The sequence below is a fragment of the Lissotriton vulgaris genome, chromosome 6 (assembly GCF_964263255.1).
Source record: "Lissotriton vulgaris chromosome 6, aLisVul1.2, whole genome shotgun sequence".
Classification (NCBI taxonomy): domain Eukaryota; kingdom Metazoa; phylum Chordata; class Amphibia; order Caudata; family Salamandridae; genus Lissotriton; species Lissotriton vulgaris.
In genome coordinates, this window is record NC_141694.1 from 622,401,190 (window position 1) to 622,424,097 (window position 22,908).

At 45.9% G+C, this 22,908-nt stretch overlaps 1 protein-coding gene across 1 annotated transcript in view; it reads right to left on the bottom strand.

Moving 5' to 3' along the window:
• FUT9 (fucosyltransferase 9) overlaps nucleotides 1–22,908 on the bottom strand; it is a 603,582-nt gene that overhangs the window by 481,251 nt on the left and 99,423 nt on the right. The window lies entirely within an intron of this gene.

Here is a 22,908-nt window from a genome sequence, read left to right on the forward strand (position 1 = left end):
GTGAGGGGGTTGGGGAGACCAAGTATGGTGTAGGCTGGGAAACGGGGAATCTCTGTTTCGAAGTGCATGTCGATGTCTGAAAGTACCGCCGTCCAGTATTATGTGACCTCCGCACTTTCACACAATAGATGGGTTAATGTCCCCACCTGACCACACCCCCTCCCACAGGCCGAACTGCAAAACTGGATGCCCTGGTGAAGCCTCTCCGGGGTAAGGTGCCGATAATATGTGATTTTAACTGCCGATTCCCAACTCGCCATGTTTCTGGCGGTGTGGTGGGCTCTATAATAAATGTCTCGCCATTCTTTGTCCGTAAAGGTTCGACCAAGCTCCTTCTCCCAATGCCTCTGACCAGCAGAGCATGAAGTGGGTGGGGGTGGGCTCAGCATTTTATACAGATCCGAGATTGCTTGTCTGTCCGCCTCTTTCGTGATGAGCCATTTCTCGTACTCTGTGAGCCGTCTGCCTGCCAATGGCAAGACATCGCTGCCCATGAGCCAGTGTCGAATCTGAAAGTATTGAAAGCGCTTTGGAGCTATCAGGGTATACATCTCTTGCAGGGTATCAAGTTGCATAAAGCCCTCCATGTCCAACAGGTGACCGGCCGACCTACATTCCAAAGAGCGCCACTAAAGGAATGCCCCTCGGTCCATCCCTGGAGGGAAGGCTGGGTTATCAAGTATCGGGGTCAGTGGCGAAGGGAAGGTGGTGAGGCCCCTAGCGACCGCCACCCCATCCCACACCTGGAGGAGCTTGCACCTAATAGGGGATTTCATAATGAAGGAAGGCCTGTTGGAGCCATGCAAATAGGGAACCCTCCACAGCGACATTTGGGCCATCGCCCGGTCCTGAAATAACCATCTCTTTTCCGATTCCGGGCGGTTCCACTCAAGGAGGTAGCGAAGCTGTGTTGTCTGGAAATATCAGAGAAGGAATAGCCAAGCCTCCCTCTGCAGGAGACCGTCTGGCCAGATCCCGTCAAAGTCACGGACACTTCCCCGCCCATACAAATTGCCTTATAGCATCTTTCTGGAGCATCCCAATTGGGGGTGTGACCGGGATGGTTTGGAACAGGTAAAGAATTTTGGGCAGCAGGGAAATTTTTATCACCGCCACTCGCCCAAACCACAAGAGTGGCTGTTGCCGCCACCTTCTCAGGTGCCGTTGGAGTTGGTCATAGAGTGTCGAATAGTTTTGCTCGACCGTTTGGGATGTGCTGGGCATCAAAGTAATCCCCAGGTATGGCAGAGACATACGGGATGAAAGCCTCCCGAACTGCCTCTAGCCGCCAGCGGCTCTGCGGGTGTTGCAACCCGAAGGAAGAATCAGGAACTTCCTATGCTCATCTTAAAGCCCGAAACGCTCCCGAAGGTCTCAATTTCTGCTAGGAAAGTGGGTACAGGGCGCTGAGGCTGCACTTCCGCCACCAGAATGTCATCTGCGTACAGGCTAATGGTTTGCGGCTCGCCTCCGAACGTGATCCCCACAATATCCGGATTGTCGCAGATGTGTTGCGCGAACGGTTCGATATACAGGGCGAACAGCAGAGGTGAGAGCGGGCACCCCTGCCTTGTACCGCGGCGGATGTCAAAAGGGTGCAAGCCCGTCCCATTAACCCGAATGGTCGCCTGCGGTGCGGCATAACAGCTAGCTACCCATGACCGGAAGCGAACTCCAATTCCGAAGCGCTCCAAGGTCTTTTCTAGAAATCTCCAGTCCACCCTATCAAACGCCTTCTCGGCGTCGACTGAAAGGAGAACCGCATCCGAATCATTAAAATGGGCTTTATCATTGACATACATGAGTCTCTTGGTATTATCACTGCATTGCCTATGGGGTCTATGATGCCTGGCAGGCAGGGGCCCAACCGAGCCGCTAAAATCCTGGTGAAAAGTTTGAGGTCTAAGTTAAGCAATGAAATGGGTCTGTATGCAGCACACTGCGACACGTCCTTGCCGGGCTTTGGCAACATGATAATATCTGCTGCGAGCATGTTGAGGGAATGGAGCCTGGTCCCTGAAAGGAGTTGTACAGTTTGGTAAGTATGGGAGCTATCAGTGGGCTTTGTAAAAGCCTACCGAGGATCCATCTGGCCCCGGTGCTTTCAGAGGCTTGAGACATGCTATTGCCCACACTACTTCCTCCATGCATATCGGAGCTTCTAAAGAAAGTGTGCAGGCCTCATTGAGGGCTGTGACTGATGCCTCCCCAAGGTAAGGGATCCCGCCCTCCGGGTCCAGGGCTGGATCCTCAGCATATAATGAAGCATAAAACTCCCTAAAAGCCTCTGCTATCTGATCATCCTACTGGAGCATGCACCCTCCCTGATCCCGAAGAAAGGGGATCTGAGGGCCCTCGCTCTAAGCGTGCTGGATCGAGAAACCGCCCTGTTTTGTCACCCCCCACATAGTATGTGTGACGGAGGCTTAAAGCAGCGTATTCTACTCGATCCAGGTCCAGGCTCGGGAGCAGAGCCCTAGCTGCTTTTAACTGGTGCCAGATTCTAGAGGCCCTTGTCCTGCTGTGCACTCGCTCTAACTCTAGCACCTGCACCGATAATGTCTGCCTCTTTTCCTTACGTTCTCGAGCCTCCGCTGCCGCTATTGTGATAAGGTCACCTCTTACCACCGCCTTGAGTTCCCCCCACACCTTAGTTACCGGCACCTCTGCATTATCATTTATGCTTAAGTATTCCGTAATATGTTTGTGCAGTTGTTGTGTGACCCCTTTGCGTTGCAGCAGTGTCTCCCGAAGGCACCACCGACCCTTGTGCGATTTCAGACGGGGGACCGATAAGTGAAATGTGACTGCGTCGTGGTCTGACAATGCTGCTGGGATAATGTAGGTGTCTTTGACTAAGGGAAGCAGGTCAGTAGACCTCAGAAAGTTGTCCAGCCGGGCATAGGTGCGGTGTACATGTGAGTAGAATGTGTATCCTGAAGTGTTCGGTGTGCTTCCCTCCAGAGTTCCACAAATCCTCTGCTGTCCAACCACCGCCTACCCTCCTGGGAGATTGCGCCTGTGGAACCGTACCTTTGGCCTGACCTGTCCTTATCTCCGTCCATCACCAAGTTAATGTCACCCCCACAGAGTGTATTGCGATGGAAACATCAAAACATCCCCCAAGGCCCCTGTGAGGAAGGATTCCTGTTTGGTATTAGGAGCATAGATCGACCCCAGTGCCATAGACAGACCCCCACCCACACATTATACGCCAGGAGCCTGCCCTTAGTTTCCGCGATTTTGTCCCCTACCTGGCCCTTGAAATGCCTAACAATAGAATAGCTACCCCCGCCATCTACACTGGAGGAGTAGTATTGCTGAGGGAAATCTCTGGAGCGCATGCAGTGCCAATTTTTTGAAAGCAGGTGGGTTTCTTGCATCAGACATATTGCGGCCCTGGAGTGCTCTAGAAAGGACAGAATGGCCCTCCGTTTTATAGGGGTGTTAAGCCTCTTTACGTTTAAGGTGAGAACCTTGAGGATTTTGTCACTCATGACTGGAGTCGTTCGAGCCCTGCTTTCTCTCAAGGCCGCCGCTTGCACCCAACTCCTCACCCCCACCCTCCCAGAAGTGTGACACACCGGAGCCCACCTCCCACCCGACCTCCCACTCCCCATCCCCAACTACCACCCTCCCAAAATCCAGCTCCTTTACCTGCCTGAACCCCCATCCCTCCCCTGCCTCCCCCCCACCCTAACCCCAACATCTTTACCCCAACAAATGAGCAATGTCCTGGTCCTGCCCCTCGCAGTGCAGGGCTGTGGTGAGTTACCTGTAGAAAATTGCAACTGTCTCAGCCTCCGTTGCCCCCCACCCCCCCCCCGGACCTGTAATGTCAAAGTGCTGATGAGACCCCCCCATATGACTCAATCAATCCGATGACGAAGTGTCCTTGCCACTTCCTGGATGGCACTGGTTCTCTTTGCATGATGGTTTGGGAGTCGGGTTTTAGGCTCGCAGCAGTTGAGAGCCTTGGATTGATTTGATGCTAGCCTCCCCTGGATGATTGTCGTGAGGGTTTCGGTGACTTGGGCTCCTCCGCCTGTTCGATGCCCAACAGAGTGCATGTGTCCTTGAGGGAGCGAAGTTGGTGCAATGCACCATTCCACTTAAATATCAGTCGAAATGGGTGACCCCACAAGAAGGGGACCTCTTTGTCCCGCAAGAAGTCTGTAGCCACTTTGAATGCCTTCCTTTTTTGGAGCGTGATGGCAGAGAGGTCCTGATAAAAAGCTACTGGCTGGCCTCGAAACCTCAGTGGTTGTTTTCGTCTTGCTTCCCTGAGGATTCGTTCCTTGAGCGGAAAGTCCAGCAAGAAGGCTAAGATATCCAGGGGGGGCAGGTGCGCGCCTCGCCAGCCCCACTCTGTGAGCCCTATCGATTAAGATGTTGAAGTCTGCTGGTTGTTCCAGAATGTCGCAGAATAGGGCCTGCAAGTAGCTTGTGATGTCTGCCCCTTCCTCACTTAAGGAGGAAGGGGCAGACATCACAAGCTACTTGCAAGACCCGAATATTGTTTGCTTGTGATCTATTTTCTAAGTCCTCCGCATGTGCCTGCAGATCTACCTGTTGGTCTTTGAGGCACAGGACTTCTTGCTGGAGCTGCTCTATCTCCTCACTTCTGGCCTGGTCAGCGTCCTCGATAGTGGCTCACCGAGCCCATCCACCTCTCTCCTGATCTCTCTGACCTCCCCTGCAATCTCTTGTTTCAACGATTGAAAGTCCTCGCGAAGGGAGTTGAACAAGGTCTCCAGGAAGGTTTTGGCTATGGGTACCTCGCTCTCGGCGGATTCCGAGTGTTGCTTGGACGCCCCTGGAGAGGACGGTCCCTGTTCACCCTTTGGTTGCCCCTTTTTAAGCATCTCTGGGAGGGCCATGTTGCTCCTGCCGCCCTCGTCTCTGACTCTCTTGGCCACCCAGTCGCTCCAGTGTCCTCCTCCCTCCTCCGGCGATTGCCCCCGGGGGCCTCACTTCTCTGTGGAAGGGAGGCTGCTCTCAACCCCCGTGGATGTGTCCTACCTGGGCCAACGCATGGCCACCCTCAGCGTCTCCTATGCTGAACTCCCTACCCTTTTCAAGCAGCTGAAAATCTGGGGAGGTTCCCTGAACTGGCCCTCCGCCCAGGGACCGCCACCTCGTGTGGTCACGTCCAGGAGGTGCCTCCTCCCTTTTGTTGTAATGTGCAGGCACGTGGGCGATTCCGACAGCAGGCCTCTCGTCCACAGCCGCCGCCCGATCCAGACCCTTCCTCTGACGGGGTCTCCCCTATCCAGAACTAGGCCCGGGCCTCCTCCTGCCCCAGTCTGTGCAGTCCCAGCCTGTTAGGGCAGTCTCTCGGAGCGCCGACGATTCAGGGGCCACACTCACTTTGCACCCCCAGGCCCATGGGGCACCCCCGGGGCCCGTTACTCTTTGTTAGTGCCACACAAGTAGATCACCCTTCCGGGCTCTTGCTGAACTTCCACAGTGTCTCCGGCCACTGTCCGCCTTAGCTGGTGCCGGTCACCTCACAGGAGGCCGCCTCCCCACTCTGAGCAGCCCCCCACTCCTCACCTCTCTAGCCCTGCAGGGCTTGGCAGTGTGCTGGTGGCCCCTCAGAGTGGATGATACACTTGCTGGCTGTATTTAGAGGCGCCTGTTCCAGCCGTCCGTCGTGGGCCCTCTGACCCCGACCACAATTTTGCGCCACCGCCCACTCCCACGCACAGGTCGCAGGGCTGACAGCGCTCTCCTGCATCAATGTCCGCAGTCTCGCTGGCGCGCTGCCACGTCTTGGCGCTGCAAGGTCAACCTGTGTGCCCACCATCTCTCGGGCCGCTGTTGCACTCCTTCCCCGACACCAGTGGCGCTCAATCCAGCCGCCGGTCAGACGCCTCCCGATCCTGACCTCAATTTTTGTGCCGTCGCCCACGCACCCCTCGCGAGCCGCGGGGCTAACAGAGCTCACTTGCCAGGGCGTCATCAGACTCTCTGGTGCACTGCCACGTCTCGGCACCGCAGGGTCGACTGGTGTGCCCTCCTCTTCTCAGGGCTGATGTGTCTCTCCCTGCCCGGGAACAAAGGCGCTCAATCCAGCAGCCAGTCGGAGGCCTCGGACCCCGACCTCAATTTTCGTGTTGCAGCCCGCGCACCTCTCCCAGGCCACGAGGCTGGCAGCGCTCTCACCTGCTGGCTCATGAAGGTTCACGGAGCGCCAGCGGGGGGCACGGGAGCCCCTTTGAACGGGCCAATGGTTGGGCGCCATTTCAGGGGCGGCCGAGTCTTCACACACCCTGGTGCTCCTCTGTGCTTTGCGCGGTTCGCGGCCACCTCGGCAAGCCCGCTGTGTCCCCCAGATCCCCGCCCCCGCTTTTTTGGGGGGGAGAAACGTGCGTTTATTGGTCCACGGAGGAGTTGGACTCAGGGAGCACACGGAACATGCGACCGCCTACGCCTCCATCTTGGCCACGCCCCCGCAGAATGTTTCTTTAACGATAACGTGCATCAGTCCTAGTGAGCAGAAACAGCCGACGCGTGTTTCGTCACATCCATTGACTTCCTCAAGGCTTTTTGGTAAGAAAATTACGGTCCTGGAATAACTGATATGATGAAAGACTTGTCTTGTAGATAATTCTTTTGTTCATATACATACTAAAAATAAGAAATGACCATAATCAAATATGTAGGGGCCTGTAACAGCCGCAGACGCGTTATATGGGCAGCTCACTTTAAAAGTAGCATGAGTTCACTTTCTAAATAGTGTTTAATATTCCAGGATATGGTGTTGTTGGTGTAAACACTAGATCATGAGGGCTGTAGTAAGCCCATAAAGAGATTCTGTTGATTAAATGCGCCGTCCTATGTCTCGGATATCCATTGTTTCGCCGCAGCTACAGCATGTTTCTGTTCTCAGGATCTGCCCAGGAAGATCTATTGGAATGCATAAAAATGCAGATGAGAGCTAAGAAGGCAGATGAGCATCACCTTCCAGTGTTTGTGGCTGTCTAGAGGTCAATACACAAAGTGTAGCCATCATTCACCCTAGACATGTTTTGGAGACAGGCTGTCAGGCATCGAGAGCTGTAAGTGCAGAGAATAGTCCACTTTCTAAAAGTAACAATTAATTTATTCCATGCACTTCCCTGTTAATCAAAAGTAAATCATGGGCAGATGGAGTCAGGCTAACTGATCCTGAGTGTCCTCCAGACTCACCAATTGTGCACTGTACCTGAACTGGCACAGTGCCCCCCGTCACACTCCTTTCAGTTTCATATTAAGATTCAACAATTATTTTGTTTGATTAGAAAAATCAAATTGATCCCTCATTTTTGTCAAAAACATGTATTCATAAAATCTTGTTGCTCATTATCCATTTATTGTTTTTTCTTTAGAAGTCGACAGTGTTCATTAGGTAAATGCAAAATGATAATCATCAAAATATAAGTGTCCTTCATGCATTTTGGACCAAAGGCCCTTCATTAGGAGGTCATTGTGTACTGTGGAATGAAAGAAAACTTATATTCAAGCATACGTATAAAAAAACTAAAAATACCATATTGCATCTCATTGCAGTTACATTTCATTGAGTAATCAGATTCAAAACCTGTAAATGACACCTCAAGTGGAAAATCACATGCACACATCATATGTCCAAATAATGTTGGTTAGTTACAACATCAAAAATTGTCAACTGTGCTTTGTACTCTGAGATGAACATCGCTGACTAGTTAATAAATGTCATAATAATGTGTCATTGTTGCATTAGAATGTTCATGCTTCATCCAAAATTCATTGTATATGAGCTTTCTGTGAAATATTAGAGCTCAGCTCGAATGCCAAAATCATGTCACTACCATCTGACTAAAAAGCATTACACTTCCCTTGTGGTGTTCATTTGCAAACCGCTTGAAATGCGTAATCACAAGTATAGTCATGTGTAAGTATCATGTGTCCCAATAACATTACTGAATTGCACATTTAATGAAACATAGAGAATGATCGAGTATATAATCAGGTGCTCATAAATTGGTGTAGCTAACTAGTTTACCAATCACATAATATTGTGTCAATATCACATAAAATATCTTAGTCATCCATCAAAGTTCTTAATATATGTCATTTTATGGTCATACATGAAACGTTAAAGCCAATCTTAAAAACTTTTCTTGAGTTTAAGTGTGCCAAAATACTCTCTGTGTCATCAGACTCAAATGCAATAAGTCATCCATGTCATATTCATGTGTAAGCCACTAGAAATACATTTGGGTAAATACATTCACCCTGTGAATAACAAAACCATGTGAATGGAGAGATTTAGAAAAAGTGTGTGTTTGCGTTGTCTATGAAAAATGTTTGCTACAGCTATGTAATGGCTTTGAAATATTCCCCATGTATGTCTGCGGGTTATTCAAGTGTTTCAATGAAACAATGAATATGTGTAAGAATCAGTGCCTTACCAGGTCCATGTATTCACTGATATAGGCTCATATTTTAGGTGCTGTAACCTGTTCTCAAAGCAACCAGAATGCTCATATTGTGTGTACTTAGTGACAGTTGCGGCCCATGGAGGGAGTCTGTGGGGTGTAAAGGCGGGGCAGGGAGGGGCAGGGTGGGGGGTAGTAAACACTGCAATATGGATGATTGAAGGTAAGTAAAATATTACATAAATAAAACAAGTTTCTTTGTGTGCCCTGCATTGCAAAATACCCCTAATTGAGAAGCGCTCTGATACCCACCTGGGTCATGTTCGTGCTATGCAAAACTTTATAAATAAATAAAAATTGCCATAAATTCAGTGTGTCTGTGTTTCAGTCACTTAATCCTTGTATATTCAAGCACAAGATTCAAAAGCAGTCTGGTGTCAGCGTCTAGCCATAAGATAGGAATACTTTAAGCGATTGTTGAGTCTGGTAGATTTTTAATCTAATATAGTTCTCGTTGCAATAAGTTATTTTTGTTGTCCATGTTTTCTCTGGTCTGGACCTCTTCCAAGATTAGGTATCTCATTTGGCGTGGCCAAAGTGGCGACCAACAGTGTGGAGCTCCGCAACCCTCAGCCCAAAATACAGCATCCTGGCATACGAAGGAGGACCCCCGCTGCCTGTAATGAAAGTGCCTGTTCCTGAAATTTAAAGGAGTGTTGTTGGGGCCCCTATCTCCTGCACTGAGGTCTCTGACACTATTGGGATCGACTGCCTGCAGGCGTGGCCTGCAACCTCTGGAGGGGCTGCATATGCCTGCAGGGTGTGGCCCGTTTGGAGCACTGGGTGAACACCCAGAGTGCAGGCATTCTTATTGGGAGGCCGGAGAAGGAGGGCTTCTTGCTTCACAACCACTCGAACTCTCTGGAGGGAGACAGGATCTTCCGTGGTGCATTTGGCAGCAATGTGTTTTTCCCCATTGGGAGCACCCACAAAGAAAGAGGTGGACACATGGGAGAGAGCACTGTGGCTCCTGCTCCTCATGGGTCCTACGAGAAAATGCTGCATGGACTCAGATGCACTGCTTCTTCCCAGCTGTGACCCAGGTGAGTGTGCTGCCCAGCGGCTCAACCAGCCTGATCATTCCCCCCCCCCCCTCCCCCCAGGAGACTGTGGTGTTCTCCAATGAGTTGATTTGTTTCCTCTAACCGGGACCTGCGAAACCCTGCTGACGTCATTTGCACACACCAGTGTCCAGACCCTTATAGCGCAGTCTTTCATGTCACAGAGGGGCACCTAAATTGATCCCGCTCCCTGTCGCCTTAGTACCTGTTTAGAGACAATACTACGAAGTGGGAACAAGCTATTGAGGTGACATTGTACCCTGCTCTTCCAATATTGCTCCTTACTCAACACGCCATGCTTGTCTGCCTTACTGCCTTGGGCACTGATGCAGGCCTTAAAGTAGGGTGCAATCACTGTGACACACGTTGTAGAATCAAGGCACTGAGGTGTACCTGCTCTTTGACCCCTCCCACTTTGACCCCTCCTCTGGAATCCATGCTTTATTACACCCTGTGCTGCCTACTACCAAAGGCCTACCCTTGCCAAGGGTGCTTTTTGGGGTTCCCTTACATCATCACATACCGGCACTGCAATTCAACCTTCATAGGTGGCACAAAGCAAGATAGGACTACCTTTGCAGTACCTGGATGTGAAAAGCAGCAAAGTGGAGGGAGATACGCTGCGCCCTACGGAAGTGTCTCTCAAAAATATGCTGGACACCCACTCCCACAGATTCGATGAGATGCTGTCAGACGTACTGGACATTAAAACCATGCTAGAGCCAAAGATTGATGCCCTGAGGATTAATATGGGTCTAATGGGAAGTTAAAAGAATGTGACAAAAGCACGGAATCCACCCTGGTCTTGCCTGGACCAACAGCATCTGACACTAGGACACAAATTAAGGTCCTGCAAGATGAGGTGGGCCATCTCAGAAAACATCTCAGAAAACATGCTGATCAAGGAGGCAAGTCCTCTGCCTTTTTCTCTGTGGAGCGTGCCCACAGGGTAGCAGGTAGGCCACCACCTGCCCCCGAGTGTCCTCCGCGCCCAGTGGCCACCTGGATTTTTAATTATAGAGATCGGGATCATATCCTACAAGTCACCCAGGTGAAGGACTACTGGATGGTAGAGAACTTCCAAGTCACCATTTTCCCTCATTACAGCATGGAGGTGCTGCGCCGGAGGCTTTTTTTTCTGGGCATGAAAAGGAGCTTCCAGATCACAACATCAGATATGCTCTACAATTCCCTGCAATTCTTAGGATAGTACATGGAAATGGTGCCACCTTCTTTGCAACCCCAGAGGAGGCTTGGGCTTGGTTTGAGGGCAAAGGTATTGGTACCTATCCCCCATAGAAGACATACTCCCCCACACTGAAAAGTGCAACGTTGCCCTGCAACAAACGACCACCGGTGGGCCCATCAAGGGAACATACAGCCAAAGAAAGGGCATGGGCGGTCGAGGAGGTGAAACAGCAAGTGATGACCTCATCCCCTGAGGATTTAGTGACAGGGAGAATCGAAGATGAATTGAATGTTTTACATGTATGCAGTCCCCTGGACTTGGGTGGATGGCTGGGTTTAGTGGGAATGGTAAAACATGGGACTATAGTGGTGATGGCCGTCTCATGCTATATGGCTCTTCCTGGTGATAGGGCTGGGAAACACTACCTGTTTCTGAACTGGAATGTCAGGGGGCTAGCCAGCTATGTAAAACAATATTGTGTGCATCAATATCTGTGCTGGTGCAGGATGATGTTGTACTCCTCCCAACCCAATGTACCACCCTGGAGCTTGAAGGCCTGCACAGTGAGCTGGTGAGGCACACTGGTGGGGACCACATATTCCTGGTATGCTGGGGCACCCATATATAGGTAGTACCAGGGGTACCGTTGGACGTGTCACATACTAACGTTGATCCAGAGGGGTGCTATGCTTTACTAGAAGGGATCCTAGATGACCTCCCTTTATCATTTATTTCTTTATATGCTCTAAAAACTAAACCACTGGAGTCAAGCTATCCTGGCTGAAGACGGCTGATAGCCAGAAACCGGTCCTAGGATGCTTGATTACGGTCCAGGAAAGACATAGCTTGGCAGTTCGGGCTGGACTGTTCCCATGAGGCACAGGGTCAAGGCTGATTTGCATATGGCCATGTCTGAACTGTGGTGGAGTGGAGTGCTAAAAAACGATGGATTTAGGCCCAGATCTCTGTGCTGGGGTGAATGCATGACATTGTTCTGCATTCTGTCCATCAACTGTTGTTTTTGCATTTGTCACCCCGAGTGGGATGGGTATGCTCAGACGTGAGTCCCATGCTCTCCACACCACTGGAGTCAAGCTATCCTGGCTGAAGACGGCTGATAGCCAGAAACCGGTCCTAGGATGCTTGTTTCTAGTCCAGGAAAGACATGGCTTGGCAGTTCGGGCTGGACTGTTCCCATGAGGCACAGGGTCAAGACTGATTTGCATATGGCTATGTCTGAACTGGGGTGGTGTGGAGTGCAAAAACAAGATGTATTTAGGCCCAGATCTCTGTACTGGGGTGAATGTATGACATTGTTCTGCATTCTGTCCATCAAATGTTGTTTTTGCATTTGTCACCTCGAGTGGGATGGGTACGCTCAGATGTGAGTCCCATGCTCTCCACACCACTGGAGCCAAGCTATCCTGGCTGAAAACGGCTGATAGCCAGAAACCGGTCCTAGGATGCTTGATTCCGGTCCAGGAAAGACATGGCTTGGCAGTTCAGGCTGGACTGTTCCCATGAGGCACAGGGTCAAGGCTGATTTGCATATGGCCATGTCTGAACTGGGGTGGTGTGGAGTGAAAAAAACGATGGATTTAGGCCCAGATCTCTGTACTGGGGTGAATGTATGACATTGTTCTGCATTCTGTCCATCAACTGTTGTGTTTGTACCGGTATAGACGAGGCACATTCAAAGTGGTCCTTCACAGATGCACAATCAAGATTGCATATAGTGCTAAATTAGTGCTGTGTAGGGAGCTACACTCCTTGGAAACAGACATCTGGAGACATGAATGGCTGCAACCTGTGCATTCAGAGTCCTACCATGACACATATCTGATGTAGTGGATTTTGCTGGAATGTGGCAAGGAGGGCAGCCCGGAGACGCCGCGATAAAGGTAAGTGTATTTTATTAACCTTAATTTTCATTTTTATTTTATAAAATATTTATTGGGGGGGTGGAAGTGGGAGGGTCCTGGCCTGAACGGAGTCAGACGTTTTGCATGAACTTCACATTCTCTGAAGAATGCTGAGTATGCAAAAATTCACCAGCGGAGCGGAGTTCCTGCCTTCACAAGGTTAGTTACAATGGCTGCTGGGCTCTAAGGTGGAAGTATCCGGGGATGGGGGTGGTTGCAGAGGGAATATGCTGATGCACATAGCTAAGACTTGTTGGATCACATATACAGTCAAAACTGTATATGTGATCCAACAAGCAGTAGCAGAATGCTGCTACTGCTCGAAAAGACAGGTCTTGAGGAGTTTTCTAAAGGTCAGCAGGTCTTGGGTCTGCCGTAGGTGGATGGGGAGAGTGTTCCAGGTCTTGGCTGCGAGGTGAGCGAACGATCTGCTGCCGGAGGTCGCTCTTTGGAAGCAGGGGACTGTTGCGAGGGTAAGTTTGGCAGAGTGCAGCTGGCAGATGGGGGTGTAGAAGCTGAGTCGTCTGTTGAGGTACGTTGGTATGGTGTTGTGGAGTGCCTTGTGTGCGTGGGTGAGGAGATTGAAGGTTATCCTCTTGTTGACCGGGAGCCAGTTCAGGTCTCTCAGGTGGGGTGCGATGTGGCTGCGGCGAGGGAGGTCGAGGATCAGGCATGCAGAGGCGTTCTGGATACGTTGGAGCCATCTCAGGAGTTTGGCCGAGGCTCCTGCATAGAAGGCCTTTCCGTATTCCAACCTGCTGCTGACGAGGGCCTGGGTGACTGTTCTTCTCATTTCAGTGGGGATCCACTTGTAGATCCTGCGGAGCATGCGGAGGATGTTGAAGCAGGAGGAGGAGACAGCGTTGACCTGTTTAGTCATGGAGAGGGTGGAGTCGAGAATGATCCCTAGGTTGTGTGCCTGGTCGGTGGGTGTTGGAGCGGTTCTCAGTGCGGTCGGCCACCAGGAGTCATCCCAGGCCGACGGGGTGGAACCGAGGATGAGGACCTCCGTCTTGTCCGAGTTCAGCTTCAGTCGGCTGTTCCTCATCCATTCAGCGACAGCCTTCATTCCTTGACAAGGACCTCATGGTTGGAAGCTGGCCTTACTATTTGGAGTGATCATTTTACGGAGAACATTCTTGGGACGTTCGAGAGCTTAGTAGATAACTATGATATATAGCAAGGTTCTTTCCTTATCTACGCTACCCTTAAGCGACACTTACAGATGATTTGGCACAAGACACTTGATGAGCCAGAGACCTCACAGATACTTGCCCCCGCTGGCAAGCTAATGCAGCAGATTTTATGTACATTGTCTGGAATGGCCCCTGAAGTAACTTTTATTGAGATGTGACCATGGCGTTCCTCTTGGAGGCCTCGGGCTCCCCATTCCAGAGAGAGGGACTACATTGTTTACTGGGTATTACATCCCACTCTGCCACGTGTAAACCTGTTAATGATAAGCCTAGGATAGCCATGAGCTTGAAATCTGCTCTCGCCACCCCCATTCGTCTATGGCTGTCTGACGTGTGCTCTGCTATGTTAGCAGAGCAACGGGCACTGCATAGTGGCAAAGCGGAGCGCTCTGAACTGGGCATGCCTCCTGATTGGCAAATATATTTGTAGAAGCTAATTCTGATGACGGGCTGCCCTGAATATGTATTCCACTGGTCTCAATCCTGGAGCTATGAGACACATGCACAATTTATTTTCTTAACTGGGATGCTCTATACTGCTGGCTACAACCCCAGCCAAATTGAAGGTCAACCCTAGGTCCATAGCTGCACTAGATTCTCATTATCTGAAATCAGCCAATACTTTCTTTCCTCACCCCCTGTTATTTCTCAATTTTCTTCTTCCTCACGTGACCCCTGGCTGAGTGTGAATGATCATATACTAAAGTTTAGTTTGTTTCACTGTTGATCAATGGGTTAGAAGGATTTTGGATATAGAATGCTAAATATGTTGCCACTACTGTTAATTCGGAGTCGTTCTCACTGTTTATACACTGCTAAATGTGTCAGTTGTTTATACTTTGCTTCAACCTGCAAATGAGCACGCAACGTGTGGCTTGTGGTTGCTAAGTTACTGCTATTCAAATTAATAAAGAAATTTATATATTTTTTTTAAAAGGTATTTTAGCTGACTGATGTTATGTGCAAGATCATTGAAATGTATGGCGACTGATGATTTCTCGTTCTTCAATCTTACATTGCTGTTATGTTCAATCAATCTAGTTTTGATTCTGCGTTCAGTTTTACCCACGTAGGCAAGCCCACATCGGCATTTTAGTGTGTATTTCAAAATTTTCATTTTACATGTGGCATTTGTTCTCAATTTGATCTCATATCCTTGAAATTGGTGGCTTATATCAGTACCTTTTATGATGTTGTTGCAGTTCATGCAATAAAAACATGGGGGGCTTTTTATGTTGTACTTTGGCTACCATTGGGTTTCCTGGTGTGTAGTAAATCTTTAAGATTCACAGGGTGTTCATACACAAACATCGGTTTTGAACTGAATACACTCCTGAAATTAGGTTCAGATTGTATCATAGGCCTGAATTTCAAAACAATTTTTCTAATCTTAGTACTGTTGGTGGAGTGTTTCGATATGAATATCAATCTTTTATTCATTTTGTTGAAGTGGTTTGATTCTTAGTACCACTTGATGACAGCTTTTTCTGCTCTTGTTACAGCATCTTTTATGATGTTAGATGGATACCCTCTTCTGGTAAACTTTTCACATATCATTACATTAGCTTTCTTCTATGGGTCGTTGTCAGATGTTATTCTCCTGACTCCTAATGGTTGAGAGCATGGTAAGACTTTTTCAAAGAAAGTGTTTGAAATCTAGAATAATGTAATAAATTGTTGCGATCAGTGGAATTTCACAAAAATGTTGGTGACTAGACATTTGTTCAAGGAAACCTTTAGGAAAGTTATTTGTCTATCGGTCATCTCATGTGTAATTTGTACTCAACCATCAATTGAATTGAGATGTGTGATTGCTGTCTCCAATTCAATCTTCATGTCTGTCTATAGAAGAAAAATGTTGCTCTAACACAAGAACCAACTCTGGTATGTTTTTACTTTTCCATATAGATCACCGAGTACACTCAATATGAGCCTTCAAGTAGCTTTAAGAACAGGTTACAGCACTTAAAATATGAGCTTATATCAGTGAATACTCGGACCCAGTATGACACTGATTCTTACACATGTTCATTGTTTCACAGCAACACTTAAATAACCAGCAGATATACACGAGGGGCATATTTGAAAATCATGGCATAGATCTATCAAACTATTTTCAAAGACAAAGCAAATGCACACTTTCTCTAAATTTCTCCACACACATGATTTTATTTTTCGCCGGATGAATGTATTTACTCATGTGCTTTTCTAAAGGTTTACCCATGAACATAATAAGAATGGCTTAATATGTTTGACCCCACAGAGAATTTTGGGAAACTTAACCCTGAGAACATTTTATAAGATGGCATTTAATGTCTCATATATGACCATACAATGACATATATTATGAATTTTGATTGATGACTAAGATATTTTTATGTGAAATTGACATAGATCTATCAAACTATTTTCAAAGACAAAGCAAATGCACACTTTCTCTAAATTTCTCCACACACATGATTTTATTTTTCGCCGGATGAATGTATTTACTCATGTGCTTTTCTAAAGGTTTACCCATGAACATAATAAGAATGGCTTAATATGTTTGACTCCAGAGAGAATTTTGGCAAACTTAACCCTGAGAACATTTTATAAGATGGCCTTTAATGTCTCATATATGACCATACAATGACATATATTATGAATTTTGATTGATGACTAAGATATTTTTATGTGAAATTGACACATTATTACATTAATACTGCCTGAAGCTCAACACGGACAAGACTGAAATGCTGATCTTCGGTGAACACATCACCGTCTGGAACAACTCCAGGTGGCTGTCAGAACTCAGACCCACCCACACCCCAAAAACCATGCCTGCGACCTTGTATCATTCTCAGCAGCGAACTCTTAATGAATCTCCAGGTCAATTCTGTCTCCTCAGCCTGCTTCCACGCGCTCCTTATGCTCCATAAAATCTTCAAGTGGCTACCCATCAGCACCAGGAAGATGGTAACTCAGGACCTCATCACCAGCCGACTGGACTATGGCAACACACTCTATGCAGGCACCACCACCAAACTCTTGCAAAGAGTCCAGTCGATCCATAATGCAGGCACCATACTGATCCTCAAATTGCCCAAGAGAACCCAAATCACCCAGCACCCGATAGGCCTCCACTGGCTTCCGGTACAGAAGACATGCCATTTCAAGACCCTGACCCACACCTACAAAGACCTCCATGACCAAGGATCCACCTACATGAACCACTGCCTTCACTTTCACTGACCCACCAGAAACCTCCACTCCGGAACACCTCGCCCTACCACAAATTCCCCACATTTGATGATTTTGCACTGGAGGACTTTCCTTCACCCATATCCGCAAAGCATGGAACACCCTCCACCTCTGCACAGCACCCTTGCTGATAGACTTCAGGAAGAGGGTCAAGACAGGCTCTTCCACTGACACTTGCAACAAGCACCTGGATACCCTCTTGGGTGACAAGCCGCATTTTACAAAAAAAGACTTGATTGACCGATTGATATTACGTGATTGGTTAACTAGTTATCTACGCCCATTTATGAGCATATGATGATATGCTTGATACTTTTCTATGTTTCTTTGAATATGCAATTCAGGAATGTTATTGGGACATAATATTTACACATGACTATGCATGTGATCACACATTTCAAGTGGTTTGCATATGAACATCACAAGGAAGGTGTAATGCTTTTTAGCAAGATGGCATTGACCTGATTTTGGCATTTCAATTGAGTCCAAATGTTTCACATACAATTCATATACAATGAATTTTGGATGATACATGCACATTCTAATGCAAGAACCAACACATAATACCTATGAACTAGTCAGTGATGTTTACCTCTGAGTACAAAGCACACTTGATAATTAGGTCGAGCATTCGAGACCTCTTGTATAATCTTTAGACTATACTTATATATTTTAGTATATACTTATATGTGTATGTACTTTGTGGGCTCTGGAGATCAGCCCTAGGACTTGCCTTCTTTGGCTTAGGGACTTTGTTTTCTGTTCAACTGCCTCTATTTAATTGGATTGATAGAAACCGACCAGCAGAGATCAGTAAAATACCAGAATTGCTTTCTGTTGAGGGACTTTATTTTTTTTTATTTTTTCTGGCAACTGCCTCTATTCAACTTTCTTGAAAGGAAACAACCAGCAGAGGTCAGTAAAATTACCAGAATCACTTTAGCATTCTCTAGATTCCAGTCCATAGAAATTGTCTGCCACAATAATATTTTTTTCAAATCTTGTATTTTCAGTGATATGACCAGCGAACACCCTGATTTTATATTAAAAACAGAGCTTTGGACTATACCATTTCCCGCTGAAAGGCAATATTTCACTCCATATGTTCTCATACCTGGCATGTCACGCAGTTTGGTGCTTACTTTCCCTCCATGTTAAAGAACAGTAGATGTTTCAGTTCCCAGGCTAATATGCTGCATAGTTAAATGCATATAAGGTCCCAAAGGCGAGACTGATTGCATTGCAAATGCTTGTTTTTGATGTTGTAATTAAGCAAGGTTATTTGAACATATGATTTGTGCATGTGATTTTCCGCTTGAGGTTTCATTGACAGGCTTTGAATCTGATTAATCAATGAAATATACATTTGTTGAGATACAATATGGTATTTGTTGGGGTTTTTGTATGTATGGTTGAATATAAGTTTTCTTTCGTTCCACAGTACACAATGACCTCATGATGAAGGATGTCTGGTCTGAAATGAATTCATGGATACTTATATTTCTGATGGTTATCATTTTGCATTTACATAATGGACACTGTTGACTTCAATAAAAAAAACGATAAATGGATAATGAACAACCAGATTTGATTTTATGAATAAAAGTTTTTGAAAAAAATGTGAGGTAAATTAAATTTTTCCAATCAAACTAAATGTTTTTTAATTCTAATGTGGAATTCAAATGATTGTGCCAGCAGATACTGTACCAGTCCAGGTACATTGCACAATTGGCAATTTCTAAAATTGGCATTTCAAAATAGTAGTGTTAAATCCAATTTTACCAGTACAGAGGATTTATCATTACCATTCTCAATATATGAAATTTGAAAACGCTGCTCTCTGATAAGGAATAACAGCCTAAAAGTGTATTAAGAAATTCCTAATGCTAGCCTATGACAGGATTTGGCCTCACAGTAGTGAAAAATGAAATAGGCTGTTTGTCACTGTTTGGACATGCAAAACAGAAAGGTACATGTCCTACCTTTTTTACTTACACTGCACCCTGTCTTTAGGGTTACTCCGGGGTGACTTATATGTAATAAAAGGGAAGTTTAAGGCTTGGCAAGTAGTCTTAAATGCCAAGACGAAGTGGCAGTAAACTGCACACGCAGACACTGCTGTGGCAGGCCTACGACACGTTTGAAAGGCTACTGCTGTGGGTGGCACAAGAAGTTCTGCAGCTCACTAGTAGTATTTGAAGTACAGGCCCTTACTATATGGTATACAACTATAAAAGGAACTTACCAGTACAACAAATATGTCAATCAGGTATACATCTATGGCATCATTTTTAGGAGAGAAGCACGTGTAGGAAAAAGTCAAAAAGCCCAGGAGAAGACCACCCTTACGATGTCAGGTCTAACAATCTGCCTTTGACCCAGAGCAGGATATGGAAATGCAGAAAAGATAGGAACAATGAGAAGGGGAAAATGCAGGGACAAAAAAAAAACTTTGCAAGAGGTGGATAAAGAGACATGAAGTGTCTTGGTATTCAACAACCCTGGCATTTTGCAGCATTGGCAGTGTAGTCCTAAGAAAAACATTGGTCTCTTGCGATTTATTTTTTTTACAAATTAATCACTACATGCATGTACCCAGCTTAATATATTAACATTGAAACCACTGTCTGGATCGTTAAAATGTTAGTGACATTTAGAAAATCACTGAAGATTTTTACATAATGAGTTTTTGGCAAACATACTTTCATATTTGATCTGTCAACCTCCGTAAGTAAATTCGATACAAACAGATGTACATGTATTCCTTTTAGTGCAAATATGATTCACATAAAAACTGAACATCTATATGATTATATATATTTTCCTAAATTTAGGGAAAGGACAATCGTCTGCAGTATAAATGACAAATAAGTATGAAAGACGAAAAGCATATATTTGACAATTCTAATAAAAAAATGAATAATATTTTATGAACAGTGTTTAAAAAGGGCAATCCTAGTAAATTACCAACTTATTCTGAACATAGATTTTCTTAAAGAATGACGTTTAAAGATTCATTTTACTCTGCTGTATTGGGGATTAAGGGCTGTGAAAGGGCATCACACAGAGATCCGGCAAATACGTCCAGAGAGAAAGAGAGGATTAGATGGAATTAAAGCTGCCTTTAAAAGATCGGCAAGAAGGAATTAGAGGATGGAAAGGCAAGCAGTGATAGGGTAAGATATTTTAGAAAAAGAGGCAGTGATAAAATAAATACAACACAATAAACACAAGACAGAGTTATGTAGGTTAGAGGAGTGCCAATTGGAAGTGTGCAGTAATGAAATTTATATGCTTATTATGACAATCCTCTGTAACAGACCTCGCCTGCACTAGTTTCACTGCACAGAAAAGTAGAATATAATGACAGAAAAGAGCAGGCCGCATTCTATGCCTACCCATTGCTATTCATTCACCAACAGCTCACATCATGCTTGGTATTTGACTGAGCTCATTTTGTCACTGTGCTACTGTTACATAGTCTCTTTCCCAAGACTATTATATTACTTACCAAATTTACCTTCACCACTTTCGTATCCATGGATCTGGATCAGTTGATATCTTTTTTATAGTCTGGCTTGACAGCACAGCTGTCCCCAGACAATTATATGAGCATCACTAGAGAGGGTTGTTGGCTCCACCCAAATAGTGAGAGCCAGGAGAATGTTTGATTGGGCAGAAGTTGTCTGCTTTGACAAAAATGTGGCTGCCCTCCAAACAGTTGTGATTATTCTGTTTATTTATCCAGCTGCCTCAGCTTGAAGTACACAGGCACACACACCATACACACACACACACATACACACACACACACACTCCTCCCCCCTCTCCATCAGAATGATATCAAAGTGTCTAGGATAGCTAGATGGCTCATGTAGTTTTTCAATGGCAGCAGCACAGCTGGAAGGAAGGCAGTTGTTAACCTACATGGAGTTTAGGTCTGGCTTGACAGTGCAACTGTCACCTGACCTTTTTACCTACACCACCATTATTCTACAGTTATGTGCATCCACATAAATACATATCTATTTATATGCTATTTACTTATAATGCTACACATTACCATACAACATTCATTTAAAGTCAGACCTATTTGCATTGCCAATGCTTAAAAAGTCTTTGCAGTTGCTATCTTTATTTATTTATTTATTTATAGAGCGCTGCAATTATCCCGAGGGATATCAAGGCACTAGTAGCAACTATTGCCACGTAGTCAGAGCTACGTGGAGTGAGCGAAGGCTCCTGGAAGGGACGTAAAACTCAATTTTCTCCTGGAGTATTGAAGGCCTGTTTGGTACAGGGCCTTGTGAGCATGGCTCAGCAGCTTAAAAGCTGCTCTTTGCCTTATGGGTAGCCAATGCAGGGCTCCCATGCAGGAGGTAGCCGAGCTTAGCCTGCCTTTATTGCATACAAGTTTAGCTGCAGCGTTCTGAAGAACTTGGAGTCGCGAGAACAGGCCCTCATTCATGCCCATGAATAGTGCGTTCCCGTAGTCCATTTGGCTGCAACAGGAACCTCACCTTTTAGAAGTACTCTTGCTAAAAGGTGACTGGCCATCTGTTGTATTTATGATATTGCTTGAGGTTCAGGTCATTGATCTCAGATAATGCCACAGCAATTTGTGAACATGTTTATGGCCATTATATGCTTTTCATTGTGTGCCCTTTTGCTAAAAGACAAAAAAGGGCAAAGAAAATACATTGACACTGCTCACTGCACAGCCCACCATTCCCTGTACTTTGGTATTGGTTGTTTTACAGTCTTTAGATACATTAGTGTAATGAGATACAATACACTTTGCTGTTGACAGCGTGCTGAAAAAGCTAATAGAGAAACCCCTGAACACACAATGTTGACATTGGTCCAATTTGTTGATAGCACAAAGCAACATTTTTGTGATCTGCTCTAAAGGAAAGTCATTGTTTGTGCTGTCCAGCAAGTAATGATTTATTTTATTTATGATTTCGAAGAAACAGATTTTTATATTTTATCCTGCACCCAAATGAAAAGCAAGATGGATGACCAGGTAATTTTGAGTCAAGACATATGTTTGAAAGTTAGCCAACAATTTGTCTTGAAAAAATATCTATCCCTTTCCTTTGACCCCCTCCAAGAAAAATAAGAAAGAATTCCATACCAAGGTCTAAATAAGGTTAAGGAAATTAATGGATTTCTAAAGCAAGCCTGCAATAATATTCCTAAAGAGAAACTAATCCCATGATATTTGTAGAATGACATATTTGCCAAACCACTTACTGCAGTCATATTCACCAAATTTCTGGATGGCTGTGATGAATCACTGTCTCTCTTCAATGTAAACATCACTCTTTTCTTAAACTAGAATGCAAGAGGAGCTTATACTTCTTGGAAATCCACAGTTGCTGGTCAGAAGTGTAAAAGACCAAGGGGTCATTTGAAATGTGGCAGGTTGCCCACCAGCAAAGACTTTGGCATTCACCCCCTGGTGAAGGGCCACCTGCAACATTTTGAAAAGCTCACCTGTCTGTCAAAAACATGTATGCCTTAAATGCATCCACCGGTGTGACAGACGAGCTGAAGGCAGAGGTGACTGCCAAGCGGGTGCTGTATCAATTTTGTCTCTTAACATTCATATTTTTGATTTACTGAAACAAACTTCCAGAGTAGTAGTTTTCTCCAATAAAAAAGAAAAATGATGGTTCTAACATTCATTGGGTTTTTGTATCTGGTGTGTCTAGGCCATAGTTTATTTTCCTGCCCAGATCTGCCAGATCTGCCATGCCTCAAATGATAGATCCAGGTAGGGAACATCAGTAATTGTTGACCCATAATAGTGTGGGGGTCCTGTGACAACTT